This window comes from Lagopus leucura, unplaced genomic scaffold, assembly GCF_019238085.1.
Source record: "Lagopus leucura isolate 7727_CA_CO unplaced genomic scaffold, USGS_WTPT01 Super-Scaffold_100001, whole genome shotgun sequence".
NCBI classification, from domain to species: domain Eukaryota; kingdom Metazoa; phylum Chordata; class Aves; order Galliformes; family Phasianidae; genus Lagopus; species Lagopus leucura.
Window position 1 is genome coordinate 22,866,787 of NW_024962262.1, and position 12,789 is coordinate 22,879,575.

Here is a 12,789-nt window from a genome sequence, read left to right on the forward strand (position 1 = left end):
TCATTCCCTCTAATTACAACTCACAAATAACCTCTTTACTTATCACCCGAGAACACTACATACAGTCTCAAAGAATTTTACATAGATCTGTCTATGACTTGGACCTTTTTAATATTTATTCAGTTTGCAATGAAGATTTCTTAAATAGTCTACACACAGTCCAGAAATATATACAAAACAAATGAAAAACTTGAGGGACTAGGGCTTCTTAAGTTTGGAGAAGTGAAGATGGACCTCACTGTGGCCTTCCAGTACTCAGAGGGAACTTACAAGCAGAGGGGAGACAGACTTTTTACATGTTTTGATAGTGATTGCACATGGAGAAATGGTTTTAAAATAAAAGAGGGAAGATTTAGGCTAGATGCTTGGAAGAAATTTTTTACTCAGAGAGCGATGAGGTATGGCCAAGAGAGGATGTGGATGCCCCACCCCTGGAGATGTTTAAGGCCAGGTTGGACAGAGCCCTGATCAGCTTGACCTAGCAGGTAGCAATCTTACCACCACAGGGGAGTTGTAGCTTAATGATCTTTAACATTCCTTCTAACCGAGGCCATTCTATGATTCATGATCTATCGTCTATGAAATGCAAGATTTGTCTTAAAGGATCTGTTCAAAATCAGTCAAAATGAAACCCACTTGCTTCACATGGATGAAATGCGTAGCCAAAAGGAAGAAAATTACAAAATTGATTCCCTTTCTAAATAGCTTCCTTTAAATTTGTTATGGGCTTTTTTCCCCAACATCAGAAGAATATTTTTCCCTTAAAATTCTAATTTAAAATTCCATTATTATTACACTGAACAGATAAGACAAGAATTACTGCTAAAATAGCATACATATTCTATTCTGTGAATGTAAAAACATTTTTTACAATAAATAACACAAACTTAGATGTGTGTACTTGACATCAGAGCAAACAGATTTGCTATTTTACCTGATAATTATTACTACAGTAAAAAATAAAATCCAGGCCCCAACATCAGTGACAGCTTTTTTGTACTGTACAGAAGTAATATTTTAATGTTAAGATATGCTACTCCGATATGTATTTTACTGCAGTTTTTATTTTTATTTTTTTTTTCCCCACTAGCATATTCTATTATCTTCATTTGAGAGACTTCTTGAAATATAAAGAATGCTGAGTGCATTCTATATTGTAACATCTCTGCAGAACTGAAAATAGTTAATAATTTGTTTGAGAGAATTGCACGCTTGACAGGAACAACTGATAATAATACATTTAGTTTTCAATTTCATCTTCTAAATGAGACTAACATTACCCTCCTTAGGAACAAAAGCAAAACATTTTGTATGCTTGGCTTAAGGTCTATTACTTGTGAGACAAGACTAACATAACTTCCACACTTGAAAATCCTAAGACTAATTGTAGAAAATCTTGATGTGGGATCCTATAAATAGATTGAATATACAAAAGTAATTGAACACAGGAAAAATTGTTTTTCTAGATTATATTTCAACATCACATGCTCCCATATTTCATTAGTATAACTCAAATATGAATACCCAATGAAAGAAGTAACATATTTATTTACTGCATTGTGCATTAAGCCAATGACAGTGTTTTGTCACAGGATTTAATTTCTATTGCTACAGGTGGAACTATAAGTGTCTGTAAGTGTTGTTGGAAACACATTACTAATTCCAGAAACATTTCTATATTTCATTGATATCTCTTTCATTGGATTAAAATACTTTCCAAATGCTGACATACTACCTAAATGTCCTACAAGTTTCTGTGGATTGTGGTAGCTCCTGCTATCTAGCTTAGCTTCTAACTCACTCGCCTAATTATGTAAATGCAAAGAGCAATATCTGTGAAAATCCAATGGACTTCAGGGTCAGAGGGAATGTACCTCCCGTTGTGCTATCCAACACAGATCATGCCCCACCAAATTTGTAGCATCAGTTCATACTTCTTGTGAAGCAAGGAGACAGTTGTAAATTTATCAACATTAAAAACATACCAGATTCAAATACAGGAAGAAGCATTTAATCTTGGAAAAATTCTTTAAAATATTTTCATTTCTACTAATTCTTAGTAGATTCTGGAGGTTCCTTTCAACCCCTACAATTCTGTGATTCTGTGATCTATCGCTATCCTATAAATCATCCAGATAAAAGGATGTCGTTATAAACATAAATATCTCACAAGAATAGCAGCAAATTAAAGCTCTCTATAATAAGGCAAGTCTATTTCCAGTGCAGCTGTATCTTCTAAATACTGATTTTAAAATGTTATTTCATGAGGTTTGAATGGACTTGGTGTTTCCAGAGTTCATTCTTCCCACCACAAATAGTAAAGATCATATTACTATAGCTACAGTATTCCCATAAATAAAATATTATACAAAAAATATTTATTTCTAGGTTTTAATTTCTGTGGCAAATAAGAAGGAAATAAAAACTGAACATTTTTTTTTTGTTTGCCCAAGGCAAGCTTATGAAAACAGCTTCACTCTTTCTGAATCTTATATTGTCTTCTGATTGGCTTTGAAAACTCTTCAACATAAGACTAGGTTGTCTTTTCTTGAGTAACTCTCATCTTCTTTAGTAATCCCCTCTAAACTGAGCAAAATGATATGATACAATTGCACACGATGGCATTCTCTTGAGAGCAATAAGAATGTGCTTCAAAGAGAAAGTCAATTACAAAATATATATTTCTTTTTATTTAACATTTAATGTGTTAGCTTTTAGACTCAATTCAAATAATTCTACTTAAATAACAAAAAATATATATATCATAATCTTAGTTATTAACTATCACATCATTATATAATTTAGGATATATCTCTGGTGCAGAAAAGAGAAATGATTGCCAGTTTACTTTTATCTATGTATAAGCTAAATTTCCTTGCATCAAACTTTACAGCAATATGTAAAATGGATTGTAAATCCTCCTCTTTTTATGGAATGCAATATATCCTTTCAAGAGCTTAACCTAGCCATACTTTCAGCTTGATTTCCAACACAATTTCAGCTAGTAATGAAGTTCTAATCAACTGAAGATCCTGAAGACCTATAACAGTGATAAAATTGATTTTTTGCTTTGTTTGAGGGATATTTTTACAAGGCAAATATTCACTAAAGGATGTTCGGTTCTCTAAAAGATTCTCTAATTACCTCAAGATCCCAAAGCCTGTGACATGGATCAAAAGGAGTTTTATGTCTTTGTTTGAGGGATATTTTTACAAGGTGAATATTCATTAAAGGATGTTCAATTCTCTAAAAGAACAAAGAAGGGAAAAAAGATTTGAATAAAAGAGGATCTGCTGAAGTCATGTCCCATCTCATAAATTGATATTTTAACGTATATATATAGGTACTTAGATTTTAATCTCTGTAATTACAGAATCAAGTCTCAGTATAGCAATACTTGATTTACTGTATAAGCAGAAATGCTAAAATAATTAAATCAACTCATATTAGAAACTGAAGATTGTCATATTTGCATGCATCTCAAAAATAACACAAACATATATATTCAGCGTTTTGTAGCTCTCCAATATTAAATCATGAAAATATCCCCATAGAACTTCCATATTTTTCCTCAAAAGGCGTTTTGATTAGTCATTCTACTCCATGCTGAGCAGTATTAAATGATTTATTGTCATTAATTACTTTAAGTACTATTTTTCAGCTCATATATTGTCCAACATTACGAATTTCTATGGCATGATAAATAATCGTAGAATATCCAGTGTTGGAAGGGACCCATAAGAATCATCAAGTCCAACTCCTGGCTCCAAGTAAATCAGTCCATGTGACTGAGTGCATTGTCCAGACGCTTCTTGAACTACAGCAAGCTCAGTGCCACGACCACCTCACTGGGAAATCTGCTCCAGAACCCAACCACCCTCTCTGTGACGAAGCTTTTACTGATGTCCAACATGAACCTCCCCTGTCACAGCTTCATGCCAGTTCTCTCAGGTCCTGTTACTGTTACCAGAGAGCAGAGCTCAGTGCTGCCCTTCCCCTTCCCTCATGAGGATCTGTAGGCTGCCATAAGACCTGCCCTCAGTCTCCTCTGCTCTGGGCTGAACAAACCAAGGGATCTCAGCCCCTCGTCATACATCTTCCCCTCTTGACTCTTAACCATATTTGTAGCCCTCCTTTGGACACTCTTAAATGGTTTTATGTCCTTTTGTACTCTGGCGGTCAAAACTGCAGACAGTACTCAGATGAGACCAGAGCAGCATAGTGCACAGTTGGACAATCACTTTGTTCAATGGGTTAGCATGATATCTTTCTAATTAATCAGAATTCCACTGGCTAATTACAAATATGAATCAAATTTTATACATTTTTTATACAAGTTGAGATTTCCAATTACAAATAAAGAATAAAATTTAAAATAACATATTGCTTTGAGGATCCCAAAATCATAGTAACCCAACAGGGAATTTTTAGCATTTTCCTTCCTAATACATCTTAGTTGTAGAATTTTTTCTCAGTTTGAAATTATTCTTTTTGTCTTAATATAAGACAAATATATTACAAAATTCTATTATAGATGCTGAAGAAAATGATTACAAAGGATTAAAACAGCTGTGTTTTGTACATTATAGAAAAAAATTTGTTGAAGTTCACTGTTTTGTACTTCAGATCTTCTGATTTCAATACTATATTTTGTACAGGTTAATTTTCAAAAATGTTTAGCAAATTCAGTCAAAATATTCATCTTTTTTTCTCTTCATTATCATTATCATCGTCATTATCATCCTTTCTATTAGACTTTGAAGCAGTTTTGAACTATAATTTCTACAACTGATAACTGCCACATATTGTATGTGTGATTCAAAAAACAGCGAACCAAAGCCTATGAGTCAAAAGAATCTTTCCATCTAATAATCAGTGTTATCCAAAAAAACATTAAGCAAACTGAGAACAAACAGCTGTTTTTCATCAGAGCTGTAGTCATAATAGTCCAGATGCTTTCAACTCTTTTGCGCTATTGACGTAGGTAGGGAAGATGACTGGATTAGTCTCCTTACTTTAATTTAACAAATACATTGGTAAATTACTGGATAATATACTAATATGTGATTTTATGGTATTATTATTTATTGTAATCTAATGTTGGGAGATAATAGCATCGATCTGCTGAAACTGTACTTTATTTGCAAATATGTACCAAAAGGATGATTTGGCATATGTATTTTTAAAATATATGAACTCAGAAGAATAATCAGTATCTCTGAATTCACTAAGGTAGAATTGGGTAATAGAAGAGTTTATGTTTATTATGTCTTTAAGTATGTGACTGAGGATAACTGCTGTTCTAGTACTTTGAAAATGTCCTCTGCATCACAGAAGCACTATTTTAGAAATTATTTTCTGAGTTTTGGAATTGCAGCAGTTTTACATAATCTTCCACCACTAAAATGAAATAAGTCTTCTCACAACAGTTTTGTCAACCAGGACAGTGGGTCCTAATTGGGAAGACTAGGAAGGAATCACAAAAATGAATAAGTTTTTCAAATTAAAATATATTTTTTTTTACAGATAAATACCTCAAGGCCTACTTATGATTGTCATTAATAGCTGTTTCTCTTTAAAGAGCTGGTTCCTAATATCCACAGCTAGCAAAGTAACAGATTTCAAAATTGTAACATTTATTCATGAAGTAAGTTATTATTGAACTAAGATAATATTTCATTGGAATCAATACTGTCATAGTGGATAGAAAATTCTCAGTATGAAAGCAACCTATTAGTACAGTAAGCCTCTCAAATATGTTTAGAATTGAGGAAAGGTGAAACAAAATAGCCTTCTGGGAGGAAAGAGTCTGTTATTAATCCCACAGTGCTTATTCACTGAAATAGTACATCTCTTTCTCAAACCTCACATTCTTCCAAATTATTCTCAGAAATAACAGAAAGTGCAAACAGATGTTCAGAAATCAGACATGAATAATTTTGCAGGAAAGTGGTTATTTTTAGTTTTATTATTATTATTATCCTACAATTGGGAAGAAAAAAAAAAAAAAGAAAAAGAAGAAAAGGAATTTTTCTGTACCTTGAACTCTTATGGGCAGCATTCTTGTCATTCTGCCACCTATTTTTATACAACTCGTAGTAGTTTGAATCATCCTGGAAAACGTATTTGCTCCTAGATTATTAAGGATCATTTCCCAGTTTCTTTTCAGTTTGCATTGAAAAATCATATCTGAAATCCTCAGTATCCACTCCAGTCTTACAGCACTTCAGAATGTATTCTTGATATCTTCAACTCATTTTTCTCACATGAGGGGGAAAAGAATGGAAGGAAGGAGGGAAGGAGAGAAGGCAAATATTTTAGTGATACTGGGGAAAAGGTGTTTCCAGAGATTGTGAAAGAAAAAAAATAGATTTCAGCATAGAACAAAGAGTTTGTTCATCATAATAGAGATTGAGTCACCAGTGAGGAAGAAAAGAACACATAGCTGGGCTTTGAAAAATAGTTCCAAAATAGGAAGGGAATTCAAGGGAACTGAGAAGGGCTGTGAAGTTATCTTCAATTGAAGAAGCCATGGAGAGACTGATCCTAGCCCCAAAACTACCCTGGAAGCAGAGATTTGTCTTCCCAGGATATAGCAAAGAGAAAATTGCTTTTCAGAACTTTCTTCTGTCACATCAAGTAGATTTGAGTTTTCATTATATCAAGTTATCTGTCACACTTTATTTTTTTTTATAGTTTACATTAAAGCTTAATAAAAAATCATGACAACTTGGCTTTACTTGGTTGCTGTCATGGTTTTCTGATTTTTGTTATTTGTATTCCACATCATAAGATCATATAAAGCACTGGGAGTCAAAGAGTTAATGCTCAACTTCGTGGACCACCAATTTTCTGAATACCTAACTCTCAAAAGAGAAGAACTACGTACACCATATGACTTTGCATTCAGGGGGGAAGATGCAGGTCCTGGCAAATCACAGGATTTTTTTTCTTTTCTTGCTGCCTGGCAGTGTGTGAGTGTGCTCCCCAGCCATTTCACCTTCATTTCAGAGTGAGGCCTTTGTTTTCAGACTCTCTCTCACATCTTATTAGATTTATTAGCCTCAATTTCAATTATATATTGTATTATAGTGTGCTATCTTGCATCCTGACATCATATTTAGTACAGTAGTTTTCCTCCTCCAAACACTGCCACTGTTCTTAGGCCCATCTCTCATCTTCCTACCTTTTCCCAGAGTGTGGGTCCCCTGCCCCACTATTCACAGCACCAGGCCAAACCAGCCTGTAAACTATCAACACCCTCCCCTTTTTTGGACCTGCTTCAGTGGGCCTGCTTATTCCCCTGTCACGGACACAGAGATCTAGAGATAACTCCGTGACAGTTGGTAAACTTAATTTACAAACCCTTTTGTTAATTTTGGAGTACTTTTCTTAGAAAAAAATCTAAGGAGACCTGCATAAAATCTCCACTTAAGTAATCCACTGCAGCCACTCAAGGCTGTGGTGCTACTATGGAAGATGCAAATCCGACCACTTGAAAAGGTTCAGAAGAAAAAAGATTGTTATAATCAGAAAGATTATAAAGTTGCACATACATAAGCCAGTCACCTAAATGTAGCCTGTCATGGATTTCTCTGATTCAGGCTTGTATAACATGATTGTAGTCAGAAGGGGTCACCAAGAGTCAAATGTAAAAAAAAAAAAAAATTGTGACCCATTGTAAGGCCAACTGATGTTATCAAATTCTGATAAACATTGGAAAAGTATTAAAAAATTCCATTAACTTACAGTATGCTCTCCTTCAATTATAGATAAAAGTTTGTTCAGAACACTCCATCATTTTACTGTTAAAGAAAAAAGCATCCAGGATAAAAGTTCATGAGAAAGTACTGTTAGACATAGTAGTAAAATCCTCTGCAGGAGCATTAATCCATCCCAGAAGTCATATGTTCTTGTCAAAGAACAATTGTAATGTTAAATCCTTCTTTTGTCTTCTCAGTGAATGTAACACTTGGGGTAATAGCCATGCAGCAATGTCAAAGTTACCACAGTAGTCTATGCAGGGCACATTTATCTTTTCTTCTCAGATGTTCAGTGAACTGCAACAGCATTAAAACCACATTTATATGTAGGGCTATGCCCAAGATGATCAGGAAGTCACAGGGACTGTATTCACTTTTACTCCTTATTAAAGGAAAATAAGCTGCTCTACAGAGAGTATCTGAAGGACAAAGGTGTTAGAATTCAAAATAAATTTATACAGAAGCAAATGAACAGAGAGGAGGACAGAAGTACAATGAGGCCTTCTACTGCAGTTGCACTGGATTCAGTATCTTTGAAAATACAATCAATCTGTGATATATATCCATCAAATAAACATCATTGTAACTGAAAATCAAATACCCATGCAGAGAAAAATATTAATCTAATATTTGCCTTACTTAATTCAATAAGTTCTGAATTGACATGTAGACACTTTACTGTAGTTATGTACTAGAAGTAGATATGGAGGTAATCTAGCTGTAATAAAAGTTCTGACATGAAATCATCATTGAAGAAGAGAGAAGAATCTGCCTGCCAGATTGAAAACACCCTGGTAACCAGGCCAGGGAACAAAGGATATCATTGAATTGTGGCTGAATACCACATAGTGGAGGCACCCTGAAGACACCACTGATTAAAAAACAAAAACAAAAACAAAAAAATACTGAGTAACTACAGACTGAATGGAAATCAATGTGAGAAATAAAGCTCTTGCTTTAAAAAAATACAAAAAACAACAACAAAAAGACAAAAATAAAAAACAACTCTTAACCATCTTTTTATAGTTTCAGTCTCAAGAACAAGTCTCATACTGCATATATTTGTTACCTCAGTGGTGGTGTCCTACACTTTCTCATTTCTCAATACAAAAAGGGCCTGAATTCTACTTAAATTGGGATTTCTCATTTTGAGAAAGATTCTTTTTCTCAGTATTGTGTTTTTTTTTTTTGTTTGTTTGTTTGTTTGTTTTTTTCCCACTTCTATTCCCTTCTCAAACAGGCTAAAACTTTTCTGGAATACCAAGTTAATTCTGTGACACTCTGATGTGAACTTTGAAACTTGTAATACTCCATACCCTGTGATAGAGAACAACTTTGAAGCAAGACTCTGTCCATTACTTTAATTCCCCTTCTGGGCTCCTGACTTGGAGTGGTCAGTCTACAGAAATTGCTTTTTGTCCTTTTGTGGTTGATCTTCTCAGAATTTGTTTCTAGATTCATGTCATGGTTTTGAGTGTCATACAGCTAATTCTCTCCATCAATGCTTGTGAGATGCCATGTTTTGAATTTTTGATGAAAAGAGTCTTAGAGTTTAGTAAGACCAAGTGCAAAGTCCTGCACTTTGTCCACAATGACCCCAGGCAACACTACAGGCTTAGGGCAGAATGGCTAGAAGACTGTATGGAAGAAATGGACCTGGGCGTGTTTGTTGACTCTTGGCAAAACATGAGGCAGCAGTGTGCCCAGGTCACCAAGAAGGACAATGACATCCTGATTTGTATCAGAAATAGTGTTGCCACATGGAGGAAGGAAGTGATCGTCCCTCTGTACTCAGCACTGGTGAGACCACACCTTGAGTACTATGTTCACTTTTGGGGTCCTCCGTACTCAAGAAAGACACTGAGGCCCTGATCATGTCCAGCTGGTGAGATGTCTGGAGGACAAGCCTTAAGAGGAGCAACTGAGAAAACTGGGATTATTTGGTCTGGGGGAGGATCAGGGAAGGTCTTATTGCTCTCTACAACTGCCTGAAAGGAAGTGGTGGTGAGGTGGAGGTTGGCCATCTTCTGTCAGGTAACTAGATATAGGACTAGAGGGAATGGCCTCAAGTTGTGCTAGGGGAGGTTCAGTTTGTGTGTTAGGAAAAATTTATTCTCTGAAAGTCTGGTCAAGTGCTAGAATGGACTGGGAGGTGGTGAACATCTGTGGAGGTGTTCAAGAAACTTCTCAAGTACTGAGGGATATAGTTTAGCGAAGAAAAGTTGGTGGTAGCTGGACAGCTGAATTAGATGATCCTGGAGATCTTTTCTAACCATGGTGACTTTGTGATTTTATTATTCTACTTCTTGTGCTGTCCTGACAATGAGGAGACTGGAAGTACACAAAAACTTCCTAAGAAGACAAATATTACACATGAAGAACCCTACATTCCTGGGAGTGGGTGAAAATCTGCATGCTGATGGGAAATAGCAAACAAATTCCCTGCTTTGCTTTGCTTGCATGTGCAGCTTTTGCTTTTCCTGGAAATCGGTCTTTATCTTTTCCCCTTAACGCTTTCAAGGTGACAGCATTCCCACACACTTTTCTCTCATCCATCTCCTTCCCCCATCATATCTAGTTTAAAGCCCTGCTTACCAATTCAACTAGCTTGTTCCCAAGAATATTTGTGGCCCTTCTAGTCAGTCGGCTGTCATCCGCCATCAGCATTTCCCCTTTCACAAGGCTGCGTCCCAAACCGTAGTACCCAAACCCCCGAGTGCAACACCATTTGCAAAGCAATTCATTCAGTGTGTCCACCCTCCTCCTTTTGTGCAGATCCCAGTCACCAACTGAGAGGACAGAGGAGAACACAGCTTGCCCTCCAGATCCCTTCAGCAGTCTTCCTAGAGTCCTGAAGTCCTTTTTGATCTCCCAAGAACTTCTTTTGCCTACCTCTTCATTTCCAGTGTGGAAAACCAGTAATGGATAATAAACAGAGGGCTTAAACAGACGAGTCTGCTCCTAGCAACATCTCTCACCCAGGCACCAGGCAGGCAACACACCTCCCTGTGGGACGGGTCCGAGCAGCATATCATACCCTTGGTTCCCCTCAGAAGGGAGTCCCCTACAACAACAGCCCACTTTTTTTCCTGACTGATCTGTAGCAAAATGGGGATCAGACTAAGTAGCCTCTGGGCAACCTCTCCTGCATGGATGGACTTTCACCAATATCCACATTCACCAGTCCATCCAGCTCCAGAGCCTCATACTTATTACGTAAGAGCACCTGGGAAGGTGGGACAGGCTGAGGGGCAGTCTGCTTGTTGCCCAAACAGGGATTTGTTTCCATCCCTCCCTGTCTTGGAGGTTGCCCCTCCCCACCTGACTGTGAGATGGCAGATGATCCCTCACTGCTTGAGGAGCATCTCCCCTGCACCCTTCCTGTAGGAACGGCAGAGTGTGACTCCACCAATCGATCCCCTTCCTGCAATCCCAGATGCTCCTCACCCTTCCTACTTCCTCCTTTAGCTCTACCACCATGCTGAGCAGATCATCCACCTGCTCACACCGCACACAGCTGGTATCCCGGCTGCCCTCCTGTAGCAGTGACAGGGCCAGGCATTCTCTGCAGCCTGAGACCTGAACTGCGGCATGGACACTCGTGCTTTCAGTCTGAGTCTCCACGTCCCTTTTAGCAGCAGCTCGCCACCGTGTGGTGACCATGGCTGCACCTCGGTGGGTCCAGAGAGCAACAACCTTTTAAGTGACCTGCTAAGTGCTAAGTGCTAAGCCCCCTGCTATACGGCAAGTTGCCCCACCCTGCAGCTCCAAAGCAGCGAACCTCGGTGACCTGGTGGAAGTAATCTGTTAGAAGTATGTACTGCTACTAAATTGATTATTTTTTTCTCACAGTAAATCACAGTTCTAGTACTTCTAATTGCTGCTACTATTAATTGGTATTAAATCTTTAGTATCTGATTTATTTCAATTGAAACAATTGAACAACAACAAACTTTGAGCAACAAAGACACAACAGCATTATTTGATAGATCAAATTCTCAAAACACTCTTTTTCAAAATAGTCACCACCGTTAGCCAAGCATTTTTAGCAGAAGTGAACAAGCGCCAGCATGTCATACGTGAAAAATGATGCACCAACAGAAGTGATCATTGTTTCTGTCATTACTGCTGAAGCGCGGTACCCACTCTCTCACTCTGCTGACATCCACTTTTTAGTCTCTATAAACATTTAGAAAGAATTGACAGATATCAGTGGGTGCAGTTTTTTCCACATGGAGGAATTCAGTTCCATACCTTTGCTCCATTCACACTTCCATTTTGTCAGACTGCCCCTTTGCTGCCATCTGTCACTCAGCAATTGAATGTAACAGAATATTGTCAGTAAGGTTTAATTTCTGTTGCTTTACCATCAACACTTCATTGTGGGCAACGTAATAAAATAGGAGGCATTACTTTTGCAGCAACCCTCATGTATTTCATTGACTATGGCCGTAAGACTGTCCTGTTTATTTTTTTTGTGTTTCCTACTAGTTATCCATGTAAGAAGTAGCAGATGAACTGTGTATCTATTTTATATTTTTTTAAATGTCTGTGTAAATTCCTTCAAGATACAATCAATGCTTATACATGACTGTAAGAATTCTTTTGCAGAAAATCTTAATTTTTGTTCCCAGAAACAACTAGACACAATTCTTTGGAAGATATTCTGAAACCACCCACAAAATGTAACCTTTGCTTAACTGAGAAAATCACAGGTTCCAATTTCACGATTCGAGGATTCATCTCAAGGTAGAATTTTTCTTCTTGCATTTTTTGGGGGAAATAAACTGACAGATTAACATCTGCAATGAGGAACACATAATTACAGTTCTTGCAATACTTTGAATTTGATCAATCAAATAATGTTGTTGTGCTCTTTGTATGAATTGTCATTTCAATTGAAATAAATAGGAGGCATTACTTTTGGAACAGATTATGTATGTGCATGCATGGTATTCCTCACAGTTGACACAAGGAGTCACATAAGACTACTTTGGGACTACATCTGCAGATATTCCAGTTTCAG